Source organism: Miscanthus floridulus, chromosome 10 (genome assembly GCF_019320115.1).
Source record: "Miscanthus floridulus cultivar M001 chromosome 10, ASM1932011v1, whole genome shotgun sequence".
Classification (NCBI taxonomy): domain Eukaryota; kingdom Viridiplantae; phylum Streptophyta; class Magnoliopsida; order Poales; family Poaceae; genus Miscanthus; species Miscanthus floridulus.
The window spans coordinates 52,561,899-52,589,076 of record NC_089589.1 but is presented as its reverse complement, the minus strand read 5'-3'; the positions used below and the strand labels follow the sequence as shown (position 1 = coordinate 52,589,076).

Here is a 27,178-nt window from a genome sequence, read left to right as displayed (position 1 = left end):
AGGTCGTGGGCCTCTGCTATTTTGAAGCTATCGTCCTCGCAGGTATAAGCTGCGTATACGTTGCCCCTAAGGGTTAGAACTCCTTTTTCGGTAGGCATCTTGAGCACCGAGACCTGTAATGAGGTATGGCCATGAACTTGGTGAGCGACGGTCGACCAAGAATAGCATGGTAGGTGCCGTCAAAGTCAGCGACCACGAAGTTGACGTAGTCGGTGCGGAAGTGGTCCGGAGTCCCAAATTGCACAGGTAGCGTGATCTGCCCGAGAGGTGTAGAGCTCTGTCCGGGAGAACGCCCCAGAACTGTGCCTCGTACGGCTTCAGGTCCGCTGGGCTATTTTCAGGGCGGGCAGGCTGTTCTTGAACAGTATATCAATGGAGCTGCCGCCGTCGATCAGTACCCTGTTGAACTGGACCTTGTTGATACAAGGATCGAGGACCAGGGGAAAACGCCTTGGCTAGGTATGGTAGCCCATTGGTCCTTCCTGCTGAAGTAGATTTCACGGTGAGACCATGGAGGAGCCGCGGATCGGTGAGAAGGTTTCGGTGTTTGCCATGTTCAAGCAAGCACGGGCGAGCAGCTTGCGTTCTCGTTTGGTCTCAATGGACACCTTGCCGCCGATGATGGTTGTGCACGCGATCAGTTGGCTTGACGTATTTATGACGAGGGTCTGCATCGTCGTCGTCGTTATCCTCGTTGCGTTGTTCCCCTGCGTCGTTAGGCTTGTCGAACGTATCCGGAGCCTGTTGATGCGTGTAGGTAGTAGTCTTGAGGACGCGGGCAATTCTCCATGGTATGGTTCGACTTAGGATGGAGCTGGCAGGGCCCCTTCAATGCTTTGGCGTAGTCGTCTTCGTAGTTACGACGTCCGCCGCCCTTTTTCACGGTATTGACCTCACCGTCGTCTTCCCGAGCACGCTTGCTCCTGTAATCGTCACGGCGGTTGCGCCGCTGATTACATTGGTCATGGTGGTCGTGGGAGTCATTGCGCTGGTTGTGGCGGTCCGTTCCGACCACGATTGCCGCGGTAATCGTCGCGGTGTGGAGGGTGGTCGGAGCATGGGAACCCTTGCTGCTTCTTCAACAATTATCTTTTAGCATCATGTTGTCGATGGCCAAGGGCGTCTGCATATTTCTTAGCGGTGGCCAAGAGCGCTGTGACTGATTCAGGGTCTCTTCCGGAGGAGCTTGTCTCTTAGGGCGTCGTGAAAGCGGAGGCCAGTGACGAAAGCCTCAATTGCCTCGTTGTCGGAGATTGATGGGACCTTGATGCGCATCTCCGAGAAATGCCGAACGTACTCGCGCAGTGGTTCGTCTTTCCAATCTCGGATCCGTTGCAGATCGTACTTGTTGCCGGGTTGTTCACAAGTAGCGATGAAATTGTCGATGAAGGCCTGCTTAAGCTCCTGCCAAGAATCAAAATAGTTCATCGGCAAGCTAACCAGCCATTGGTGACCTGCATGACCAACAGCGACTGGGAAGTAGTTAGACATGACATGCTCATCAGCCATGGCTGATCGGCACGTAGTTTCGTAGAGCATGACCCATAATTGGGGTTTTCCTTGCCGTCGTACTTCTAAAGTTTCTCGAGCTTGAAATTCTTGGGCCATATGACTTGGCGAAGGTGTGTGGAGTAAACTGCTTCAGACCTGGTGGGCCGTGGGTGGTGTCATACTCCATACGGCGGTGGCTATCGTAGGATGCTCGATCGTCGGCTCTCTGGTTGATGCGAGCGCGCAGATCGCATCCACCGAGGTAATGGCGGAGATCATTATTGCCATCGCGGCGATCTCGATTGCCATCTGGATTAGACCTGTGACCGTGGTTATCGCGGCGATTGTCGCGGTTGTCCCGGCGATCATTGTCCCGACGACGGTTGTCATTCTGGCCACCGTCGTGGCCATCGTTGTTGCCTGAGCCACGTTGGTTGAGTGGCTGTGAACGACTTGGGTGCTGGCGGCTGTGGCTTGACTCGACTGATACGGATGGAGCTCGAGCTTGGTTTGCAATCTTCACGGTCTGGGCCATAGCAGCCATCAGATAGGCTTGTATTTCGTCGCGAACTGCTTGGGTTTCCGGGGTGTTTGGTAGCCGTTGCATTGTCGCCATGGCGACGGCTACGTTGGCACTTGGAGTCCTGAAGACTTGTTTGTCTCCCACCCTGTCGAAAGCATCGTTGAGGTCACGTGGCTGGACCCTTATGCACCGTGCCTCCTGGTCTGCTTCAGCTTCGATTTGCCGGTGATTAAACCTGTCAATGTTGCGTGCTTCGCGTGCAGTCCTTTCTTGTTCTGTTTCGCCAACTGCTGGTGGTTCGTCATTGCTGACAACGTTGATCAAACCCCCTCGCCTTGGCGGGAAAGACGGGAATTGCGGGAACCCCGGGGTGTGATCCGGGATATCCAGATCGTATTCGACGCCTTCATCTCCGTGATGCTGGAGCTTGGTGTGGATGGAGGCATCAGATGCGGTGCTAGACGAGAAGCTAGAGTCACCCTCTTGGACCGTGTGGACGGATCCTTCATGATAATCTTCAACTCGGATCATGTTGACGAAGTTGCGTGGCTTCGGCCGAGGTCGGCGCATAAAACACAGATCCGAGCGGCGTTGTAGGTTGTACGCGTAGCTGGAGGCAGCGTTTCGTAGGCCGTAGGGCTGGACCTGGTGGTTCTCTGTCGAGGCTTCATACTCGGAGAGTCGAAGACCCGTTGCGAAGGTCGGCTGGCGACGAGCGGAGCGCCCCTTAGGAGTAGATATGACCACGAGATCTGTTCCAAGTCATGTAGGACGACTAGTCCGAGCTGGTCGGATAGATCTGTTGTGGGGAGCGGTTACCTGCTCATTAGGTTGACTTTGAATCGTACTTACCAGAGCTAGGGTTTCAGCGAGTTTGGTGCCGACCCGATCGATGGAGTCGAGCAGGTCGGTGTTGTCGATCTGCTTCCCTTTGTAGCGGGGAAGCGGATGACGGGTTGTCGGCGTGGCTGAAGGTGACGTAGGCGTGGTCGGAGCCAGATGTACCGTGGTCGGAGCCAGATCCATCGTGGTCAGAGCCGTATCCATAGTGGTCGGAGCCATATCCGTAGTGGTCAGAGCCGTATCCGTCGTGGTCGGAGCCGTAGCCGATGTAGGTGAAGTAGTGGTCGGTGCAGACTGAATCCACGCCTCCTCCGTGGTCATGGCGATGGCGTCGTCGAAGCCGGTGGTCCAGGTGATCTGGCCGACGGTGAACGTGAGGCCGTTTGGCGTAGCCATGGAGTTGGAGATGATGACCATCTTGTTTGCTTGGAGAGCAGTACGCACACCCCCTACCTGGCGCGCCACTGTCGATGAAGTATGGTCGGCAGTCTACCTAGGGGTATGCCCAAGGTAGTAGATTATCGGCAGATAGATGCGCAAGCCCCAAACAAGACGGTGACGCAAGACAGACACGAGGTTTTATCCAGGTTCGGCCGCCAAAAAGGCGTAATACCTACGTCCCGCATCTGATTTGTATTGCTGTATGTCAACGAGAGATGTTTTTTAGAGGGGTCCCCTGCCCACCTTATATAGTCCGGGGGGCAGGGTTACAGATCTGGAAACTAATCCTAGTCAGTTACAATTGCCATATGTGGCCGGATAAGGATTCCTATTCTAACCGACCAGGATCCTGCTTGATCGCCAAATCCGTCTTGATTCCTTGTGCGGGACTCCGATCAGGTTAGCTGGGCCGCACGTCGTCCTTCGGGTGGACCGGACCCGTCGATCCGGGCCAACCCAAGCTTAGCCATAAGGGTATAGGGGTTAATACCCCCACAAATTATGATCTAGGTTTTAATATGGTATTTATGTCATGTAATGCAGATGAGCCAGCATTGGATGTACAATGCTGATCGCCGCTCCCAAGAGTTCATTGACGGCGTGCATTCTTTGTTACGTGCGGCCGAGGCAAACAAACGAGACGGTTTCATGTGCTGCCCATGTGCCATATGTAAGAATACGGTGGAATATCCTTGCTCAAGGACTCTTCATTCACACTTGTTCAAGTCGGGTTTCATGCCAAACTATATTTGTTGGACGAAGCATGGAGAAACCGGTGTTGTAATGGAAGAAGGTGAAGAAGAACAATGGGACGACAATGATATTATTCCCGATGGTGCGTGCTTCAATGATACTGCAATGGGAGAAGCTGAAGGAGAGGTAGCCACAGAAGATGAGCCTGCTGATGATCTTTGTCAGGTCATTCGTGACGCACAAAGAGAATGTGAAAGTGAAAAGAAGAAGATCAAGTTCGAGCGTATGCTAGAAGATCACAACAAATTATTGTACCCAACTTGTGATGCAGGGCAGAAAAAGTTGGGAAACACACTAGAATTGCTGCAATGGAAGGCAAAGAATGGTGTATCTGACAAGGGATTTGGAGAGTTACTAAAAATCCAAAAGAAGATGCTTCCGAAGGACAATGAATTGCCCGCCACTACCTACGAAGCAAAACAAGTTGTCTGTCCTATGGGGCTAGAAATCGAGAAGATACATGCATGTCCTAATGACTGCATCCTGTACCGTGGCAAAGAGTACGAGAAATTGGATGCATGCCCGGTATGCCATGCATCGTGGTATAAGATCAGGCGAGATGACCTTGGTGATGTTGAGGGCGAACGTCCGCGGAAGAAAATCCCTGCCAAGGTTATGTGGTATGCTCCTATAATACCACGCTTGAAACGTCTGTTCAGATACAAAGAACATGCAAAATTGTTGCGATGGCACAAAGAAGACCGTAAGGTAGACAATATGTTGAGACACCCTGCTGATGGGTCCCAGTGGAGGGCAATCAACAGAGAATTCTCGGAGTTTGCAAATGACGCAAGAAACTTAAGGTTTGCTTTAAGTACAGATGGTATCAATCCTTTTGGAGAGCAGAACAGTAGTCATAGCACTTGGCCTGTTACTCTAAGTATCTACAACCTTCCTCCTTGGTTATGCATGAAGCGAAAGTTCATTATGATGCCTGTGCTCATCCAAGGCCCGAAGCAACCTGGCAATGACATCGATGTGTACCTAAGACCACTTATTGATGAACTTCTCATTTTGTGGAATAAAGAAGGTGTACGTGTGTGGGATGAGTACAAATAGGAACACTTTGATCTGCGAGCATTGTTGTTCATAACAATCAATGATTGGCCTGCTCTAAGTAATCTTTCAGGACAGTCAAACAAGGGATATAATGCATGCACACACTACTTCGGTGATATTAGAGGTGTATTCTTGAAAAAATGTCGAAAGGTCGTGTACCTTGGCCATCATCGATTTCTTCCTGCAAATCACCCCATAAGAAAGAAAGGCAAGCATTTTAAAGGGAAGGCAGACCACCTAACCAAGCCTCGCAACCGAACCGGTGAGGATGTACTCAATATGGTCAATGATGTGAAAGTCGTCTTTGGAAAAGGACATGGCAGCCAACCTGTTCCGAACGATGCTAACAGTCACGCACCCATGTGGAAGAAGAAGTCCATATTTTGGGACCTACCATATTGGCAAGTCCTAGAGGTCCGCAGCTCGATCGACGTGATGCACCTGACAAAGAATCTTTGTGTGAACCTGCTAGGCTTCATGGGTGTGTATGGAAAGCCTAAGGACACATTTGAAGCACGACAGGACCTGCGTTGTTTGAGAGAAAGAGACAACCTGCATCTAGAGAAGACAGATGATGGATGCCATTACTTACGTCCTGCCAGCTACACTCTAAGCAAAGAGGAGAAGGAAATCATGTTTGAATGCTTAAACAACATCAAGGTACCATCTGGATTCTCCTCGAATATAAAGGGTATTATAAATGTGCCAGAGAAGAAATTCTATAACTTAAAGTCCCATGACTGTCACGTTCTCATGACACAATTACTTCCAGTTGCATTAAGAGGAATTCTACCTCCAAATGTACGTCTAGCCACCGTGAAGCTATGTGCATTCCTCAATGCAATTTCTCAGAAGGCAATTGATCCAACTGATCTAGCTAAACTACAGAATGATGTGGTTCAATGTCTCGTCAGCATTGAGTTGGTGTTCCCTCCTTCCTTCTTTGATATCATGACACACCTCCTAGTTCACCTAGTCAAGGAGATTTTCATTCTCGGTCCTGTGTTCCTACACAACATGTTCCCCTTAGAGAGATTCATGGGAGTTCTAAAGAAATATGTTCACAACCGTGCTCGCATAGAAGGAAGCATCGCCAAGGGCTATGGAACAGAAGAGGTCATTGAGTTCTGTGTTGACTTTATTCCCGACCTTGACTCAATTGGTGTTCCTGAATCGAGACATGAGGGGAGACTAAGCGAAAAGGGGACACTAGGGAGGAAAACATATATTGGTACGAAGGATGATTATTTCAATAAAGCGCACTACACAGTTCTACAGAACTCCTCTTTGGTAGATCTGTATATTGAAACACACAAGGATCTCTTACGATCCGAGTTTCTAGGGAAGACTGAAGCTTGGATTACGCGTAAGCACATGGAAACTTTCGGCGGTTGGTTGCGAAAAAAATGTCAAGGTGATGAGAGCATCCATGAGCAACTGTATTTATTGGCTATGCAACCATCATGGCATATCGTAACATACAAAGGGTACGAGATAAATGGGAACATATTCTACATAGTAGCCCAAGATAAAAGGAGTACCAACCAAAATAGTGGTGTCCGCATAGATGCCACAGACCCGAATGGGAATAAGCAGAAATATTATGGCCGCATAGATGAAATATGGGAACTAGAATATGCACCTACTTTGAAGATCCCATTGTTCAAGTGCCAATGGGTCAAGGTGACCGGAGGCGGGGTAACAGTAGACAACGAGTATGGAATGACAACAGTAGACCTTAGTAATATTGGGTACAAAGACGAACCATTCGTCCTTGCCAAGGATGTGAATCAGGTGTTCTATGTCAATGATATGTCTACCAAACCAAAAAGAGGGAAAAACGATAATGACTCAACCAAAGAGCCTAAGCGCCACATAGTTCTCTCAGGGAAAAGAGTCATCGTGGGAATTGAGGACAAGTTGGACATGTCAGAAGATTATGAAAAGTATGACCGAATTCCACCCTTCAAAGTGAACAAAGACCCTAGCATCTTGGTAAATGATGAGGACACTCCATGGTTACGACGCGATCATAACCAAGGGACATACATAAAGAAGAAGTTCACTGCTGTGCCCACTTGATGATATAGTGATTTAATGTCGTGTGTGTTTGAGATATTATGTAATAATTGTGAATTCAGATGTTTATTATGTCGTGTTTCAAATTAAATCAATGTTTGATTTTGTGGGATTTCTCTCTTGAAAAGTTAAATTAGGATATTGAGTGATGAAAAATTAAAATATTAACGTTAAAATGATGTGAAAACAAATTTCCTGTCCAAAACCAATAGTTTTAATAATTTTAATTAAACACTACATTTTTGCATTAATGAAATAATAAATATTAGTTACATTATGTTTTATAATTATAACAAAAAATAAAAAAATTAGGTTATACATTTTTCCTATGTGCAATAAAGAAAAAGAAAATCCATATTTTTAATAAAATAATTTTATGCCTTTTATTTAATTTACTATGTATTTAACAAGAAAATCCATATTTCTATTAAAAATTTTTGCTCAAAACAGGCGGGAAACGAAACTGTAGGCCACCTTTACTCCCGGGTGGGAAGCCCACCCGGGAGTAAAGGTGGGCTGCAGTTTCGTGGCCCGCCAAAAAAAACCCTTTACTCCCGGTGCGTGTTACCAACCAGTGAAGGGACCTTTACTCCCGGTTGGTAATACGCACCAGGAGTAAAGGACCTTTATTCCCGGCTGGTGGCTGGCACCGGGAGTAAATCTCCCTGGTATATAACCGCCAGTGCCTGGCGCAGATCGATCCCCTCCTCTTCTTCCTCGTCGAACACCGCCGCCCTTTCTCTCTTCTTCCTCGAGCCACCGCCGATTCGTCTTCCGTGAGCCCGCGCCTCGCCTCGTGCGGCCCTCCACCATCGACGACCTCATGCCGACGACCTCGTGCGGCCCTCCACCGCTCGCGCCCGTGGCCCTCCACCACGCCCGCTCGAGGTGAGTTTGTCTCTCGGCTTTCGTGGCAATGGCGCGCGGTTGTCATGGCCACTGGCCATGTTCCAAAAACCAGTGAGAAGACAACGCTAGCAACGACGAGAGCAATCTTACCGTACCTTTCAAGCCTTTCAAGGTTCAAGCCTTCTGTTGGTAGCTATGGAGCATGTACTCAACCATGCCGTAGATATAAGGGTCGCTCGCCTAGGAGCCGTCACCCACATCCTGGTAACGGTAGGTGGCCTCTCGAAGCTGCGGCGCGCGAATTGTTTCCTTGAAGCACGCCACGTGCAAGTCAACAGCCTTGCCGTCCAAGTGGCTGTACGGTACCTGTACGCCCGAACCTACTCCGGCGGCCCTTAATTGTTGTCTCCAGAAGTCACTGGCGAATCTCGCGATGCCTTCTGGCAGAGCTCTAAGGCTCGGCCATCGTGGACCGAGTGTGGGCTCACCACAACCGTCATAGACCCTGCCCTGGACAGGGTACGGGGGTTCGAGGAGCAAGCGGAACTCCATCTTGCCGTAGCCATAGAGAGGATGCACAAGATTGTCATCGGTGAGCACGCAACGCGTGTGGAGAGGATGCACAATAGAGTCTCATCGTCGTCAGCACACCGACCCACCTCACATCGTCATCGTCAGCACACCGGCCACCGCCCCGACACATATATATACGTCATTTGTATTCATATGCATGTATATATACATCGCGGAGCACCGCCGCCCTCGTTCACCTATGCGTTTCTATGTATACGGCGGAGCACCGCCGCCCTCGTTCACCCATGTGTACAAACATATATACGGCGGAGTGGAGCACCGCCACTCTCGTCACACCGCCCTCTCTCGTGGCCTAGTCAATCAACATTCGTATTACGTGTCGGCATAAGATATATTGTAGTTAATAAAGTGACTATGTTTAGTTTAAGATATATGATGAATGACTACATGGTTCACATGGTACATAGGATCACAACATCACGCACCGACACCGCCCTGCCCCGCCTCATGTCGTCGTCGTCAGCACGCCGGCCCGCCTCACGTCATCGTTGTCAGCACACTGGCCATCGCGCCGACATGTATATATACGTCATTTGTATTCATATGAATGTATATATACGTCGCAGAGCACCGCCGCCCTCGTTCACCCATGTGTACAAACATATATACGGCGGAGTGGAGCACCGCCACTCTTGTCACACCGCCCTCTCTCGCGGCCTAGTCGATCAACATTCGTATTATCGTTATCGTTAACGCTAAACAATCACACCAGGGTGAATTGCGTCGGTGACTAGGGCGAACCGCGTTGTTGATGTCACCGACGTGGTTCGCCCTAGTCACCGACGTAATGCGCCCTCGGCCGTTTATGTATAGCCCTAATTCGCCCTAGTACCGATGCAGTTCGCCCTAGTGTGGCGAATTGCGTCCGTGACTGAGGGGCAAGATTTAATAATGCATATTGTTCGTAGATTTTACGCATGTAAGCAAAGATTTGACGTACTATATATTGGTTTTGTTTTTTGAAGCTAGATGGCCGACCCGAGAAACATGGATGAGGAGGAGTTGATGATGAATTTGATCAACACTGGCACTCAAGTTGCCGGCGATGATGGTGCTAAAAATAACGTGCAAGAGGATGCAGATGACGGGAGTCAGTACTTAGCTCTTGAACAAAATGAGCAACAACATATTGGCCAAGTATATATTTTTTATTATTAGCTATATATATTATCATATGTCTTATGTGTGCTCATGACATTAAAAATAATGTTTATGTTTTGTAGCCCTCTGGATCGACATCAACAACTACAACGAAGAGTAAAAATGTTCGAGGTCCCAAAAAGCCATTGGAGGGCCGCTTCATCATCTCAGAGTTCAATGTGGATACAGGCGAACCCGGGGCCAAATAAAACGAAATTCGCGCACCACTGTGGTTACCTTGTACGGGACCGACTCCCGATCAGTACCCATGAATGGAAGAAGAAGACCAATGCTCCTCATATCAGTTTTGTCTCCGATCGTGACAAGACGTTAATTTGAAATGATGTCTTGGAACATTTCACGCTCCAAACAGATGGTTATGATGATATAATAGATGGTGATGAATTGAAGGAGCGAGTTAGGGATTGGGCAATGAAGAAGATGGCCAGCCAGTTTCAGACTTGGAAGAAACACCTATACACGACGTATGTCAAGAAGAACATAACACCAGATTTTACTGTCCCAGGCCCGATCTCAAAGCAGAGGCCCTATTGGGATGAGTTTGTACAGTACAAGACGTCGGAAGAGGGTGTGAGTCGGGTGATAAAGAACCAACGTAATGCCCAACAGAAGACATACCACCATAACTTGGGATCAGGTGGCTACCCGACTGCCATTAAGAAGTGGAACAAAATGGAAGCAGACCTTCTTGCCAAGGGTATCACACCAGAATCACTCGAGTGGGGAGAGCGTGCAAAGAATTGGTTTTTCGCTCATAGGGGAACACTGGACCAGGAGACAGGGAAGTGCGTTTATGGTGCCAGACTGCAAGAAGCAGCAAAAAGATTGTTTTATGCTCAGAGAGCTACTGCTAGTGGTGTGTTCAGGCCCAACAGAGAGAAGGATGAACTGACATACGCCATCGGGACTATTGAACACGGTGGCTGAACTAGAGGCAAAGGAAGTGTCTCGTGGGAGCATGGATTCCCTCAGGACAGACCTTCCTATAGAAGCCATCAGAGAAAGAAGGAAGAAGAGGCACAGCAGCTCCAGAGGTTGGAGGAAGCGGTGCGTGAAGCATAGGAGCGGGAAAAAAACCTTGAAGCGAGAATGCAGGAGGAAATCAGAAGGCAAGTGCAAATAGCAGTGAGTGCAAGCAAGCAGACATCAGAGCCAGGAATCAACATTAGTCAATCTGTTCAGTTGAAAAGCAGCTGCGCTTCCACAGAGATACCAAATCAAGGGGACACAGGACTACGCTTCCCTGTGGATGACATCACTGAACCTTGTACATCGTGTGAGCTACACATTCCGAAGGGGAATTCCACAATCAAGGTGGCTATCGGTCTTGTTAATCCTATCGACCGAACCAAGACACCAAGGATTCATGGGAATATAATCCAAGAAGGATATGCTACCATCCCGGTAGATAAAGCTAAAAAAGGTTTTACTGATTTGCCTCTTGACATTCCTGGAGGTGATGGCGAGAAGACTCTCGGAGAAGCAGAGAAGACATTCATTCTATGGCGCAAGCGCTACATCATCATTCCCGGGATGTCGCCTCCACCTCCTCCTGAACTACCTCACCATAGGTGCGGATGAAAACACTACATCATTAATTTATATTGGCTTAAATAATTAACAATCTGCTCATAATAATATGTGATTCCTTTTTTTGTAGCAGATCCTCCCCCAACCTAAATCCAATTGTTCAATCGCCAGATCATCATAGTGCTCTGTACGATGATAATGTGTTGGAAGGCGAGGCTGCATCCACACCATCTCCAAGGAGGTCTCCAACGCCGCAGCTGCCACCTCCAAGGAGGTCTCCAACGCCGTTGCCACCACCTCCAAGGAGGTCTCCAACACCTCCCCCGCCCCCGCCTACCAAGAAGCCAAGTACTAGCAAGAGGCCAGCCCCGCAAACGAAGAACCAGTCCCCGTCGGCAAAGAAAGCCACCGTGAAACCAAGGGCTATTCCCAAAATAATATCTGAAGAGAAGGAAGAAGGAACTGATGCATATAAAAAAGATATGTCCAAATTCTATGACAAACTTAAAAAGAATCAAGAAGCAAGGAGAAACCCGGAGAAACCGTACTTCTTCGTAGCTCCAGATATTCTAAGAAAAAAGGTGGCTTCTTACCAGCAACAACAGCGGGAATCTCGTAAGTCGTCCAAATCAACGTTAACGGACTATGACCGCACTCTCACCAAGTCAATTGAGGCGGCATAGAAAAAGAAGCGGGCAGGGAAAGAAGTTGCACAACTCGGACAACAATCGCACCAATCAGTCCCCCCGCTAGTTGTTGGTAATGAATATGGTTTGAATTTAGGATTAATGCATCAGGCAAACATACCTCCGGATGTCGATTTGGATCATCTAGGTGAATTTATTGATGAGACTAGTCTTGACCTTTACCAGATGTTTGGTGATGGAAACATTGAGAGTGCGGCGGAGTTTGATATTTGGAAGAAAAAATTTGTACTAGGCCAGAGTCTATACAACCCTCAAGCCTTATATGATCTGGGGACACAAATGTACCTGCTAAACAAGTGGTACATGCAGGCGTCTACCGGTGGAGACTTCTGTGTTGGTGTCAGAATTAGAGACGAACATTGGTTCCGTGGCGATGATGTTATGTATGTTGACTTTGTAGAATTTCATCAACTATGCCACCTGACCTCTCTGGACAAAGTTATCATTAGCTACTATTGCCTGTAAGTAATAATTCTTTCGATCTATTATTAAACTCATCATATGTGTGTATATGCATATAAATTATCCTAACAAGTACTATATATATGCAGATTTACAATGACAGAGCTCAGAAAGGAAGGCTGCAATGAAATTGGTTTTGTTGATCCCCATATAGTATTCAAAGACCCGGTTACTCCAAAGACTAATTGGAAGTCTGAGTCAAAGAGTAACCTCATGAACTTCTTAGTGAACCAACGCCACAAGAAGGATATACTCTTTCCCTACAACTTCAAGTGAGTGTTAATAATGTCGATCATCCTTAATGGCTCATATGTTGATTCTAGTTAATTAATGAGTGTTATGCGTTATATCCTATAAACAGATGCAACAATCACTGGATATTGATGGACATCGATCTGGTGAAAAGTCACTTGATAATCTATGACTCGATGAGAAAACCACAACAAGACTACCAAGATATGATAGATATTATCCAGAGGTAATTTCGGTATCTCTAGCAACTATATATACACACAAACATGATGATTAACTATATCTGATGACGTGGCAAATTTTTTATTGGGCAGTGTTTGGAAAACCTTTATTGAGAAGCAACACATGGGAAAATGCAAAGCGCCACTGAATGTAATCCCTTTGAAAGTAAGTCCCCTAAATCGCATCTTTATTAATTAAACATATAGCTTTCACCGGATCACCAGATTGGATGACAAATCTTTTTCTCGTAAAGTGGTGTCTGAGGCAGGAACAGGGGAACAACTACTGTGGTTACTATGTTTGCAAGTTTATCAAGGTGGTCTCCCAAAGAACTCCTACAGAGAGACTCAAAGTACGTTAAAAATACACTATATATTCATTTAATTATTATTATTGATTGTGTTACTATGTCTTTATATATATATATATATGTATATATATTAATTTATTTTCCTTTAATTCAAACCTGTAGGCTCGGTGGTTGGAGGAAAAGGTCATACGGCAAGACCAAATCAAAGCAATTCAAGAGTCTATAGCCGGATTTTTTAATGAGCAAGTCATCGATTCCAAGGGCGAGTTCTACTTCGACCCAACACTGCCATGGAAGCCAAGCTAGAGGATGAGAGGAAACTTGTTATATCACAACAACTGTAATGCAATCTTTTGTAATATATGCACATGAAATAATATAATGTAAAATACACATATGCATGCATGCATGTAAATATATATATGATGCATGCATGCATATATATATATATATATATATATATATATATATATATATATATATATATATATATATATATATATATATATATATATATATTTCTATGCTTGAATTGTGTGATTTAATACGTTCATTGTGCTTGAACCAAAACATACTATACGCGCATATAAATGTATAATTAGCAGCATACAATACGACTTCGAAAACCTATTTTGAAAAGAAAACAAAAAATGAAAAGAAAAGAAAAAAGAAAAAAAACCTTTAGTCCCGGTTCGTATTACCAACCGGGACTAAAGGGTGCCGGCCATCGTGGCATGTCAGGAGGCACCTTTAGTCCCGGTTGGTGTTACCCACCGGGACTAAAGGTCCCCCTTTAGTCCCGGTTCCTGACCCGGGACTAAAGGACCCCCCTTTAGTCCCGGATGCTTGCTCCCGGGTGGGGAACCGGGACTAGAGGGGGTTCCCCACCGGGAGTAAAGCTCTGTTCTCTACCAGTGGTCTCTAATTTGGCCCACAACAATATTCTTCCTCCACCTCTTTAAATGTTTTGTTTCATTCTAGAAGTACAGTTTTTTTAAAGTTTCGACATATTTATTTGAATGTCTAGAACTTAGGAAATGATGGATTTGTAGTCTGGCATGCTATTTTTCGTATGACTGCTTGCATCATCAAGCCGAGAGATGCCGATGAGCCGTAGCAAAACGATGCATGGTCACACGAGCCACAAAAAATAATATGATGACATGATAGGTTCATTTGTCGGTTAGTGGTTACAAGCAACTATGTCCATGTCTTTATTATGATAACATGATAGGTTCCTTCGGCTGTAACGGAGGACCCAACAAAACTGGTTGACCGTTTTTTCGGCAAACCCTACTTTCTAGGAGTGCGGCCGCACGCCCACTCTCTCGGCCGCACCTCTCCCTCTCTTCTTCCCCACTGGGTCCCTCCCTCTCTTCTTCCCAACTGAGCGAGCAGTAGGGTTCTGGTGGCTGCGGCGGGTTTTAGCGCTGACGAGGTGTGTCCTCTTCCTCCTCTCGCATTCAAGCATCTGAGATTTAGGGTTCCGGCGGGCTTAGAAGGCGCCATACTTCTCCATCCCTTCTTTCCCAAATCCGGCGGGTTTAGAAGAGAAGGGGAGCGGAGAAGGCAGGGCGGCCAGACGGTGGGGATGGTGGGAGGGCAGCTTTAGGATTCTTACGGTGGTGGGGGCGGCTGGGTCAGGTCGGGGCAGGGGCACCCATAGCCATGGCGGCGACGGGAGGGGGGAGAGGGAGGAGGAGGTTGCTGCAGATGGTAGGGTCTCACCAAAGCTCGGGCGAGACCCTACTGCCCGTGGCGGGACGGTGGGCGGCAAGCGCACGAGGAGGAAGAAGGCGAGGAGGGTGGGGGTTGACCTCAATGTTAAACGTATGCATGGTTGTGCGTTAGCCGCGTCCTTTTTTTCTGCTTCCCATCATGGATGACCTCAATGTTTTGTCAAGCTTTTATTAAAGAAGCAAATGTGGCAACTAACCATTTGTTCATAAGACGACTAACAGCCCACAGTATGGGTTTCAGTCTAATTCTTCTGAAAAGTTCTCCATCTGTCCAAAAGTCTAAAGCATCTTACAAAATTGAGTATTGTCTAAATTGTCTACTCTCTCTCTCTCTCTCTCTCTCTCTCTCTCTCTCTCTCCCTCCCTCCCTCCCCTCCCTCTCCCTCCCTCTCTCTCCCTCTCCCTCTCCCTCTCCCTCTCTCTCTCTCTCTCTGTCTCTCTCGTTCCCCAGCAGTCTAAATTGTCTAAGCTTCTCTGTCCCGTTTTACTTGGTTTCCAGCACCCACAACTCCCTGTATTCCAGTCCAAATGAATGCATCGTTGCCTTCCAGTCGAGTCCCCTGCCTGTTAGCTTCATATACTCCCTTCGTCAGATAGGTTGCTATCTACAAGCGTCCCCATGCACCTTCGCATGGAACGGTTTTAGCATGTGTTTACACGGGAGAAATGAACAGACTAGGGCATTAAGGGGAGCGCGGCAATTAAATAAAAATGGGCATGCCTAGTGTCCTGTGTCCTCCTTGGACACTCTGCTTGTGGCTTATACGATGAAAACTTTTGTACTGAGGGAATACTAGACAATACATCTTGCAGCAGCAGCAGCACCACCACCACCACCACCAACAACAACATAGTCTTTCAGTCCCAAACAAGTTGGGGTAGGCTAGAGTTGAAACCCACCAAGAGCTCCAAGTCATAGTTTAGGCACTTCAATAGCTGCTATCCAAGTACTCCTATTCAAACATAGATATCTAGGTATAAACCAAGCTTTCAAATCTTGTTTTATTGCCTCCCCTATGTCAATTTTGGTCTTCCTCTACCTCTCCTCATATTATTAGCTTGACTTAGGACTCCACAATGCACTAGTACCTCTGTAGGTCTTATTTGGATATGGCCAAACCACCTCAACCGATGTTGGACAAGCTTTTCTTCAATTGGTGCTACCTCTAGGCGATCATGTATATCATTGTTCTGAACTGGGTCCATTCTTGTGTAACAGCAAATCCATCGCAACATACGTATTTCTGCAACACTCAGTTATTGAACATGTCGAATCTTTGTAGGTCAACATTCTGCTCCATACAACATAGCCGGTCTAATCGCCATTCTATTGAACTTGCCTTTTAGCTTTTGTGGTACCCTCTGTCACAGAGAATGCCAGAAGCTTGTCGCCACTTGATCCACCATGCTTTGATTCTATGGCTAATGTCCACATTAATATCTCCATCTCTCTGTAGTATCGATCCCAGATACCGAAAGGTATCATTCTTAGGCACTACTTGACCTTCCAAACTCACATCTCCCTCCTCCTGTACAACTCTGCCAACGTCGCATCTCATGTATTCGGTTTTAGTTCTGCTCAATCTAAAATCTTTAGACTCAAAGATCTACTGCCATAACTCTAGTTTCCTATTTACTCCCGCCTAGCTTTTGTCCACTAGCACTACATCATCAGCGAACAACATACACCAAGGGATATCCCCTTGTATGTTCCTGGTAACCTCATGTATTACCAAGGCAAAGAGATACGTGCTTAAGGCTGACCCTTGATGAAGTCCAATTTTAATCAGGAAGTAATCTGTGTTACCATCGTTTGTTCAAACACTAGTCACAACATTATTGTACATGTCCTTGATGAGGGTCACGTACTTTGATTGGACTTTATGTTTGTCCAAAGACCACCACATAACATTTCTAGGTATCTTGTCATAAGCCTTCTCCAAGTCAATGAAAACCAAGTGGAGGTACTTCTTCTGCTCTCTAAACCGCTCCATAACCTGTTGCTTCTGTGGTTGACCTTCTGGGCATGAAACCAAATTGGTTTGTTGATATCTGCGCTGCTCGATAACTCTCTCCCATAACTTCATAGTGTGGCTCATCAACTTAATTCTCTGATAATTAGTACAACTTTGGATATCTCCATTGTTCTTGTAGATTGGTACCAATATGTTTCTTCTCCACTGCTCAGGCAACTTGTTCGATCGAAAGATATTGTTGAATATCTTGGTTAGCCATACTATAGCTATATCCCCGAGATATCTCCAGACCTTGATTAGGATACCATCAGGGCCCATTGCTTTGTCCCCTTTCATCCTTTTCAAGGCTTCTCTGACCTCTGATTCTTGAATCCTCCGCACAAAGTGCCTGTTAGTGTCATCAAATGAGTCGTCTAGCTGAACGGTGGCGTTCTCGTTCTCACCATTGAACAATTTATCAAAATACTCTTGTCATCTATGTCTGATCCCATCCTCCTTCACCAAGAGCTGCTCCCTCTCATCCTTTATGCACTTGACTTGGTTGAAGTCCCTTGTCTTCCTATTGCGAGCCCTAACCATCGTATAAATGTCCTTCTCTCCTTCCTTCGTATTCAAACATCGGTAAAGGTCCTCATATGCCCGCCCCTTTGCCTCACTCACCACTCGTTTTGCAGTCTTCTTTGTCACCTTGTACTTCTCTATGTTGTTTGCACACCTGTCATGATACAAGCGCTTATAGCACTCCTTCTTTTCCTTAATAGCCTTTTGCACATCTTCATTCCACTTCTCCCCCGCCGCCCAGCGAGAGCCCCTTCCCTCCGCCGCCCGGCGAGATCCCCTCCTCCTCCGCCGCCCCTCCCTCCCTCCCCTCCTCCCCCGCCGATGGCCGGCCCCTCCCCTCCTTCCACTTCTTCTTCCCTGCCGGCGGCCGGGCCCTCCCCTCCCTCCCCTTCTTCTTCCCCGCCCGCAGCCGGCCCCTCCCCTCCCTCCCCTTCTTCTTCCCCACCGGATCCGGCCCTCCCCTCCCCTCCTCCCTTCTTCCCCACCGGATCCCGCCCCTCCCTTCTTCCCCGGCTCCCCCTCCCCTACCTTCTTCCCTGGCGTGGCCCCTCCCCTCCCGCTTCCCGGCGTCGCCTCCCCACCGGCGAGATCCGGCGACAGGTGTGGATGGTGGTGGCGGCGGCGGTGCTGGTGGTGCGGGCATGGTGTCGGCGTCCCTCCTCCAGATCTGGCCATCGGCGCCTCCCTCCTCCACACAGAAGGGCACCATGTTGGCCTTGGTGTGGTTGCCGCCAGCGGGCGAGGAGAGGCAGGACGCAATGCCCGTCCGTCAGGTACCGCCGCCGCCCTACGCTGAGATTCCCATGTCTGCCGAGTCAGTACTAAAATTTATACATGTTTTTTGGGTAGATCCATGCAATGTGTTTTTGGACTGTTGTTAGCGTTAGATCTGTTAATTTTTGGCACCTACTCAGTACTGAAATTCTGATTGGTTGGTTCTGGAGTACTATTTGTCAACTCTTGAGCTGGCAGATTGATGATGAAACAATTACCCCAAGCGCTTTATTCCACTGATACCAGTGATGGAAAGCTATGTTACAATAGCTTTTGTGGTTTTCAATCTGAAACTGCAGATCAAGAGTTCAGTTTTTTTTAATTTTGTGCTATTTTTTTCTTCCAGTCATGTCAAGATGGGAAACTTGACTAGAAGATGGCATTTGGATCTGTTGTTTAGTTTCCTTTTGGTTTAAGTAATGGGAGAAGTGATGAGATTATATCCACATGAGATATCTGCATTCTTTATGATGACAACATCATGCATCACCATCTGATCTCTCATTGCTTTAATCTATTGCTTTTACTAGAAAATATTGGCCCCCTAGTTTAATATTGTACTCTAGCTTTTATGGTTGGTAGTTGGCAACTGCACATCAAGCATCATTACAATCTTTTAAAAATGTTGTACTGCTATTTGTTGCTCTGATATTTTGATCATGTCTGTGGTTGAGGTTTATTAGAGTTGTATAAGATGAATTTTAATGGGAGAAGTGATGATATCATAACATAGGAGATATCTGCATTCATTGTGATGATCACATCATGCACTATCATCTGATCTCTCTTTAACATTTCATTTTTACTATAAACTTTTGCCTGTTTTATAGTATCTTGTAAGTCAGCAATAGTTCTCTAAAGTCTAAATAGTTATTGTTGGTTGTATTTTTATGTGCAATCTGCGATGCAAATTCCCATTTCCTGAATCACTGTGATTATTGCAACAAAAATCACATCTTTCGGCTGAGATTGCACCGCAAATTTAGTTTTTATTGCATTCAAAGTACGTTTTCTAGTGTAATTTGTTGTAGTCAATACCATTTGGTATCTGACTTGCAGTCATTCTTTGTGATTGTGTGTCTCGAAACATGGCAGAATACAAGGGGGAACAGATTTTGCGACACTGGTTGCTTATTTATGAGTTTCCAGTTACTATATGCCCGTTTACATGTTCTGATTGTTCTAATGATCATGACTGAAAAAAACTGATGATTTCTTTTTCTTAGCTAGTTAGCCAGCTAGGTGTAATTTGTTTTCTGAATATAGTCTTTTGTTTTTTCTTAGCTAGCTAGTCAGCTAGTGTAATTTGTTTTCTGAATACAGTGTTACTACTATTATTGGAGTTCACTTGATTGGCCTTTCTGCTAGTGGCATCTTGACTGAAAACTGATGTGAATTTTTTATTAGTTATATGTAGTCTCAGGATTATTATGTTTCACTTGATTGATCAAAGTTTTATTTAACTGACGGATGATTTCTGTTACATTTCAAATTGTATGGTATTGGAATGCATATCTGACATGATTGCATTTGTATGCAGATGCCAAGCGTCTCATCGGCAGGAGGTTCTCTGATGTCTCTGTCCAGAGCGATATCAAGATGTGGCCCTTCAAGGTCATTTCTGGGCCTGGTGAGAAGCCAATGATTGTTGTTCAGCACAAGGGTGAGAAGAAGCAGTTTGCAGCTGAAGAGATCTCCTCTATGGTTCTCATCAAGATGCGTGAGATCGCTGAAGCTTACCTTGGCAGCACGATCAAGAATGCTGTTGTGACAGTCCTTGCCTACTTTAACGACTCACAGAGGCAGGCCACAAAGGATGCTGGGGTGATTGCTGGCCTCAATGTGCTGCGTATCATCAACGAGCCAACTGCTGCTGCTATTGCCTATGGTCTTGACAAGAAGGCTACCAGTGCTGGCGAGAACAACGTCCTCATCTTTGACCTTGGAGGAGGTACCTTCGATGTCTCCCTCCTCACCATTGAGGAAGGTATCTTTGAGGTCAACCACTTCGTCTGGATGGTGAGGACTTTGATAACAGGATGGTCAACCACTTCGTCCAGGGCAAAAACAAGAAGGGTATCACTGGTAACCCAAGGGCTCTCAGGAGGTTGAGGACTGCTTGTGAGAGGGCGAAGAGGACTGAAATATGCTGAGAAAAAAAAATTTTCTTTGGAAAATAGGTTTGCCGAGTGTTTTTTTTCTTTGAAAAATAGGTTTGCCGAGTGTAATTCCTAAAAACACTCGGCAAACAATAATGGTATGCGGAGAAAAAAATTATTATTTTTCTTTGGAAAATAGGTTTGCCGAGTGTAATTTCCAAAAACACTCGGCAAACAATAATCCTTTGCCAAGTGTATTTTGAAAAAACACTCGGCAAAGCACTTTTTTTTGCCGAGTGTCAAATTTGACACTCGACAAACCATTTGCCGAGTGCGCGATAAAAAACACTTGGCAAATAGCTGTTTGCTGACACCGTAGATGTCGTATGCTGTTTGCCGAGTGTTACACTCGGCAAAGCCTTTGTCGAGTGTTTTTTAGTCTTTGCCGAGTGCCTGTGGCACATGGCAAAGTCAGTGTTTCCGGTAGTGTCGTTATGAAAGATAACATAAAGTATTATTTATATTTCTATTTTTACCTCAGCCTTAGAGCATCTCCAAGAGTTTCCAATTTTTTCCTCCTAAAACTTGTAGTTTTACAACTCCTAAAAATGTATTGGGAGCGAAAAAAGAAAGCCATCTCCGATAGCTTGTAATAAATTGCTTTTAAAAAATCAAAAGCGCATGACCAGAAACCCTTTGCCATCGGGCATCACGACGACGAGCCCTTCTTCATCCCCGCCAGTCACGATGCTGCAGGACACGTGCACGGGCTTGCTCCCCCGGAGCGCAAACTATTCCAGCCCGAGGTCCTGCCACTGCGCAACCTCTGGCTTGTTGCCGGAAGAGCCGCCGGGGACAGGCAGGCTATCCACGGTGCACGTCTCCATGCTCATCCTTCTCGGGTTGTCCCCGACACCGTCCCTGGCGACGACGAGCAGCGAGAGACGCGACACCTTGTTGGCTGTCGCGCCGAGCCTGTCGCTGGCCTCATCCACGCAGGCCCTGGCGATCGCACGGTGGTCGGGCACCCCGGAGGCTTTGAAGAGCGCGGTCTCGGTGCCGCCGCCGGCGTCCACGGCTAAGGCATCGAGCGGGACGGACTTGATGCGGCGGGTCATGGTGTTGGGCCGCAGGAAGTAGCCCGTGTACTGCATCATCGGTATTGCGGTGACCTTGTTCCGCGCCTTCATCGCCGCGTGTGTGTGCGCCCACAATAGCAGGAACCGCGCCAGCGCCAGCGGGTCGCACAGCATCAGGCCGTAGCTCACGCCGACGGCGTATCCCCCGTCGTCCTGGATCCCCACTACTTAAGAGCCACGTAAAGTTACGCGGAACTGGCTCAGTTTTCCAAAGTACCTAAATATTAGGAGGATGGATTAGGAACTATTGGAGAGAGATTTTTTCTGATTTTCCTAAAAACCAAGTATTAGGAAGACAAATAGGGAACTCTTGAAGATGCTCTTACAAAGAAATAAACAAAACTACCCCTCAAATCTACATGTAAATGCTAGGCTTCAACAAAAATATCCCTCAAATCTACATGTTAATAGACCTGAGTAAATTGAGCATGGCTTGACCCACAGGCCTAGCACTAGCATGGCGGGTTTTCGCCCGCCCATGAGACTTAGCAGCTAAGGCCTGGGCAAAGACCACACTATCTAGAAAATTTTTTCTTAGCCCGAGCCAGGCCTGAAATATTTATTTTACGTATTTTACACTATAAACTACGCAGGTGGCCTGTCAGGCCAAAATCAAGCTCAACTCACACAATGGGAGGGTTTTTTCGCCTAAAATAGTCAGACTTGTTTTTGGCTCGACTCAATGAAATGTTAAGTCTACTTGCCATGTCAAATAGAATGAAATGAAATATGGATGAAACACACACTCTTAATGAAAAGTTTCATTCTATCGTTTCATAGACATTTAATTTCATGACTCGTAGAGAGTTGTTAATCATTCCAAGAGAGTTTCATGCCCATGAAACTTACTTCTTCTCTCTCTTCTTAAAAATGTTTCCACATCATCAAATGTTTTTATGTGGCTATTAAATGCATCTCTGATGAAACTCTCATTGAGACTGGCCTTATAAAGCATGGTGTCAGTGCAGAAAGTGACCAACACGTAAATATTTGTAGTTTTGTCGTACGTTGTGATCGGATGTGGCCAAGCACTCAATGACACAGGGTTTATACTGGTTTAGGCAACATGCCCTACGTCCATTGTGAGTCGGTCGGTGACTTTATTCCTGAGCCCAGGTGCTCAAAGTTTGCTGTGGGGTTACAAACGAGAGGGGGTAAGATGGGAGGTGCAAGAGGTCCGGTCAGACTCTGGACCGAAGGGCCAAGAGAGATGGGAGCTCCTACGTGCGCTAAGTATTTGAGCGTGAGCTTTGTTGGAATCATTCGAATCGTAGGTTGTTCGAATCGTTCGTGAATCGATCCCCTGGTGGTTGAATCGTTGTGAATCGATCCATCCTCTTTTTGGAGAGAACACATCCCCTTTTATAGATGAAGGGGATGGCTTTACAAGAGAAAGAGTAGTTAGAGAAAGAAAGTGTGTGTGGTACCTAGTCTTATTGCCCACACCGTCGGGGACACGGCAGTTTGTCGGCGCCCACAACACTGTTGATGTTCGGATGCATGTGATAGGCTCCATCGTGATCTTCTGGTATGGCCGATGTTGGCGCCTACCATACTGTAGGATAAATATCGGCGCCATAACACTGTTGGTATTCTGACATGTCTAGAAGGATATAAAGTACCCTTCTAACATGACCTGATAGTACTGCCTGCAGGTGTGCAGGGTATGGTCCTTCATATTGCATTTGACTAGAGCGCCCTGCCTCACTTGCTCTACCCGTTTCCTAGGTTTTCACCAAGCGGGCATCCCCGGTCGGTCGTTCCCTAGTCGGTTCCGGCCTCCTAGTTGGAAAAGAGCTGTAAGTAGAGGTTTGGTGTATTCCCGGTCGGAGAAGCGAGTCAGAGTCCGAGGCGAGCGTCGTCCCTTCTCGGCCAGGCCTTCCTGTCGGAGAGGTGGGCTAGAGTCGGAAGTGACAGAAGTGAGCGCCGTTCCTCTTTGGCCAGGCCTTCCAGTTGGAGAGGTAGCTGGGGTCAGAATCAAGCACCGGAGTCGGAGGTGAGCTGGCCAGGCCTTCCAGTCAGAGAGGCGGGCCAGAGTTGGAAGAGAGCATCATTCCTCCTTGGCCAGGCCTTCCGATCGAAGAGGCAGGCCGGAGTCGGAAGCGAGCGTTGGTCCTCTCCTTGGCCAGGCCTTCCGGTCGGAGATCACCCTTCTGGCCTATCATTTAGGTTTTTGGGCCGGCCCAGGAGTTGTGCGTCGTTCGCAATGTCATCTGCTAGCCCGAGCTTTTGCTGGGAAGCAGGTCCATGAGGGACCATGGGTTTATGAACCCGATAGGAGCCCCCGAGCCCCCGGGTGATTTGGTTAGAATTGTTTGGAGGATTTTTTTTCTTGATAGCAGCTGCGCGTGAGTGCACCCGCGGGTGTAGCCCTCGATCCCCCGGGTGATTTGGCTAGAATCGTCTGGAGGATTTTTGTCTTGACGGTGGGAGAATTTTTGTTTTGACAGCGGGTGCGTACGAGCGCACCTGCGGGTGTAGCCCTCGAGCCTGCATTCGACTAGCGAGTCAATTGGAGGTTGAGCATCTTGGTGCTCTTCCTTGGGCCACAAACTGTCGTTTGGGGTGTTCGCCCGTGTTTTTCCCGCCTGCGACCTGCGCGGTCGGTTAAGTTCCTAAGTCGATATCGAGCGACCTGAGCCCCCGAGCCCCGTTGGGCTTTGGCAGGGGTTGGTCTAGTTTCGTGCATTACCCCGTCCGTGGTTCCCACAACCAGAGGGGCTGAGCTAACATTGCTTGCCTCAATGGCTTGAGCGACGCGCTGGGTGAGCTCGCTAACGGGCATGTCCGAGTGGAATCTGGGTCTGTTGTTCATGACAGGGTCGGCATAGCCCTCATGTGGCATTCCACTGCTCCTTAACCCGCATCTCGGCAGATGCTTGAGTCATTCCAGAGACTGACCTAGGTGGCCCACTGGCCTCCCCTCGATGAAGATTCTGTGGGCATGGCTCAAGGTTAGGATCGAACGAGAAGGTTGAGATGACATTGTCTGCTTCATAGCAGACTGGGCAAGGGCCGCTAGGGCTCATTTGCATTTTCTCCCCTGGCTCTATTTGACACAGGGCGGCCTTGAGCCCTTCGTGGGCCAGCCTTTGAACCCCGGTCGATCGTTGCTCATGTTGAATGAGGCAACTACCGTTTCATGACAAAACATGAAGTGTTATGATGCATTAGTTGCATATGCGATGCTTTGGATGTATGGGATGAATGAATGATTGTGTGAATGAATGCGTGAATGCATATATGAGAATGGATGAATGAATGATCATGCATCAGGAAAAAATAAAGTAAGAGGGATCGGTAGAGTTACCTTGCCGACCCGAGTGTCAGGCTTTGAGGAGTTTTTATCAGATATGTCTAAATGGGGTCCATGCTTGTTGTTTGTGATGGAGTAAGTCATGGCCTATATGGGGCATCCCTCTGCTCCTTTCTTGTCCCTCGGTATTTGCCTGAGTCATCCGATTGACTCAGGAAGTCCGTTGGTCTCTCTCTGGCAAAGAACCCGTTGTTGGGCCCTTCCACATCTTGCCTAGGAAGGCAGAGAGCCGCCTGCGCATAGTCATGCCTTGTTTCCCATGCCCAGCATGCGATAGTGGTGGGTCATGCCTAGGCCATGTCCTATCTAACCAGGCGCCGTCTCGTCGGGCAGGGTGCATCCCATCGGTTAGGACGCGTCCCACCGCATCCCATCCGCATTGAATGGGGGAAGGGATAGGGTTTTTTGCCCCAATCCTTCACCTTTCCCGAACTATTGCGCATCCTCATTAAATAGGGGATGGGAGAGGGCTTCTATCCCGTTCCTTCACCTATTCCCCATTTGCCGCCTCTCCTCCTTCTTCCTTCTCGCCAAGAGCGTTCGTGTGCCATGGTGGTTCCTAGGAGAAAAAAAGGGAGAGGAGAAACGCATAGATATATTCATGAATCTAGAGTGCAATGTTGAGCTGGAGGTCATCCTACGTGAGCGAGTCAGTGCTGGCCACCTTCGCCGAGAAGGGGTGCTGCCACCAAAGGAGAGGTGGCGCACTAGAGGGCTCCTGCGGGGAGGATTTCCCACGACCTCAGGCCGCTGAGGTTGTCTCCTTCCTCGCCTTCCATGAGTGTGGGTTAGGATACCCCATGCACTGGTTCCTGTGTGGACTCCTCAATGAGTGGGGCCTGGAGCTGCAGCACCTCAATCCAACTAGGGTGCTGCACATCACCGGATTCGTCACCGTGTGCGAGGCCTTCCTCGGGATGGAGCCGCACGTGGACTTCTTCCGATGAATCTTCACTGAGCGACCTTGTCGGAGGGGAAGTTGGCTAGGACCGTGCTGGTTGGTGGCTTTACCCTGCAGAAGAAGCCGGGCTCATTGGGCTCATACCTCGCATACACCCCTACGATTCTAATCGGGGGTGGCACGGGGAACGGTTCTACATCAGGAACCCAGCGGAGGGGCCATTCCTGCCTTTCACTAGTAGGAGGCTAGAGAGCAGGAGAGCTAGTCATCGGCCCCACCAGCTGGCAGAACAAGAAGCTAGAGATTATTGGGGTGGAGCTCCAGAAGTTGATGCGGCATGGCCTTGATGGGGTGTGGGTGTTCCACACCTTCTTCTACCATCGGGTCGCCCCGCTGGTAGAAAGGATGCAGCTGATGTGGATGTACACTGGCCTGACGGACCCTGACCACGCGTCACCGGAGGAGTTGGCGACGAATGAGGTTTGGAGTTGACTTGATCGGGTGCTGCAACTGAGGGCCAAAGAGACACTTGATGGAAAGCCAGGACCTCTTCACGTCGCAAAGCTGTCCAATCTAGTATGCTCCCCTCTTCTTACTCTGTGTTCTTTTCCCCTTTTGCTCTCCTATATCTTGACTTCGAGTTGTCCAATTCGTAGGGACTCGAAGTTTACATGTCCCGGCCGCATCTTCTGAAGGGGCCAGAGGGTGTGGCTTGACAAGCCGCCCTGAACGAGGCGGCGGTCAAGAAGAAGAAGAAGAGAGCTAAGAAGGCTTGATGGAAACATGGGAAGGAGATGGAGATCGCCCGGCACGTGTCAGCCTAGGAAAATAGGAGCAACGTTGAGGCGAAGCTCGAGTCGGAGGATCCCACGAAGATGGGTGACGACGTGATCTCCTCCGAGGACGAGGGAGGCTGGGAGGTTGTCGTGACCTCGGTGGAATGCCGTGAGCCTACGACTGTGTCCGCCGGCAGTGGGCAGGAGGTAGAGACGCGCGGCGATGGCTCCACGCCGAGGAAGCGCGTCGTGAGCTCGGACGCCGTCGATGAGCGGGAGGCGAAGTGGACGTGGTTGCCACGCTCTTCTGAGGCGTCGTCGGCCTTGTCCCCACCTGCAACAGGCATGGTGGGGCAGGCCAGGTGGTCGAAGGAGTGGGCTCACACTTGTGCATCTTCGGGGCTAGCGCCGGCGTGTGACCCATAGTAGGGGGACAGCTCGCTAGCTGCTCCGGTCGGCGCACCTCAAGCCGATAGTTGCAGCAACTTGTGGACCGATCGAGAGCCGGTTGGGTCGAGTCCCCCCCCGGTCGAGGTGAGGTGGCATGGCTCATGACCTGCGAGTGGCCTTCATCCAGCGGGCCCAATGCTGGTGGGTCGGGGCTTCAGAGCCCTGCCAGTT

At 48.1% G+C, this 27,178-nt stretch overlaps 3 non-coding genes and 3 pseudogenes across 3 annotated transcripts; 5 read left to right on the top strand and 1 right to left on the bottom strand.

Moving 5' to 3' along the window:
• Window positions 1-16,786: 16,786 nt before the first annotated feature.
• On the bottom strand, window positions 16,787-25,225 carry LOC136488634 (uncharacterized; annotated as a pseudogene).
• LOC136490483 (small nucleolar RNA Z194) lies at window positions 18,520-18,621 on the top strand. Its single transcript, XR_010767761.1, has one exon. It is a non-coding gene; the product is annotated as a small nucleolar RNA Z194 (small nucleolar RNA).
• On the top strand, window positions 18,748-18,829 carry LOC136490427 (small nucleolar RNA Z195/SNORD33/SNORD32 family; annotated as a pseudogene).
• On the top strand, window positions 19,033-19,113 carry LOC136490429 (small nucleolar RNA Z195/SNORD33/SNORD32 family; annotated as a pseudogene).
• Window positions 19,220-19,300, top strand: LOC136490435 (small nucleolar RNA Z196/R39/R59 family). Its single transcript, XR_010767722.1, has one exon. It is a non-coding gene; the product is annotated as a small nucleolar RNA Z196/R39/R59 family (small nucleolar RNA).
• Window positions 19,359-19,498, top strand: LOC136490496 (small nucleolar RNA F1/F2/snoR5a). Its single transcript, XR_010767774.1, has one exon. It is a non-coding gene; the product is annotated as a small nucleolar RNA F1/F2/snoR5a (small nucleolar RNA).
• Window positions 25,226-27,178: the final 1,953 nt, after the last annotated feature.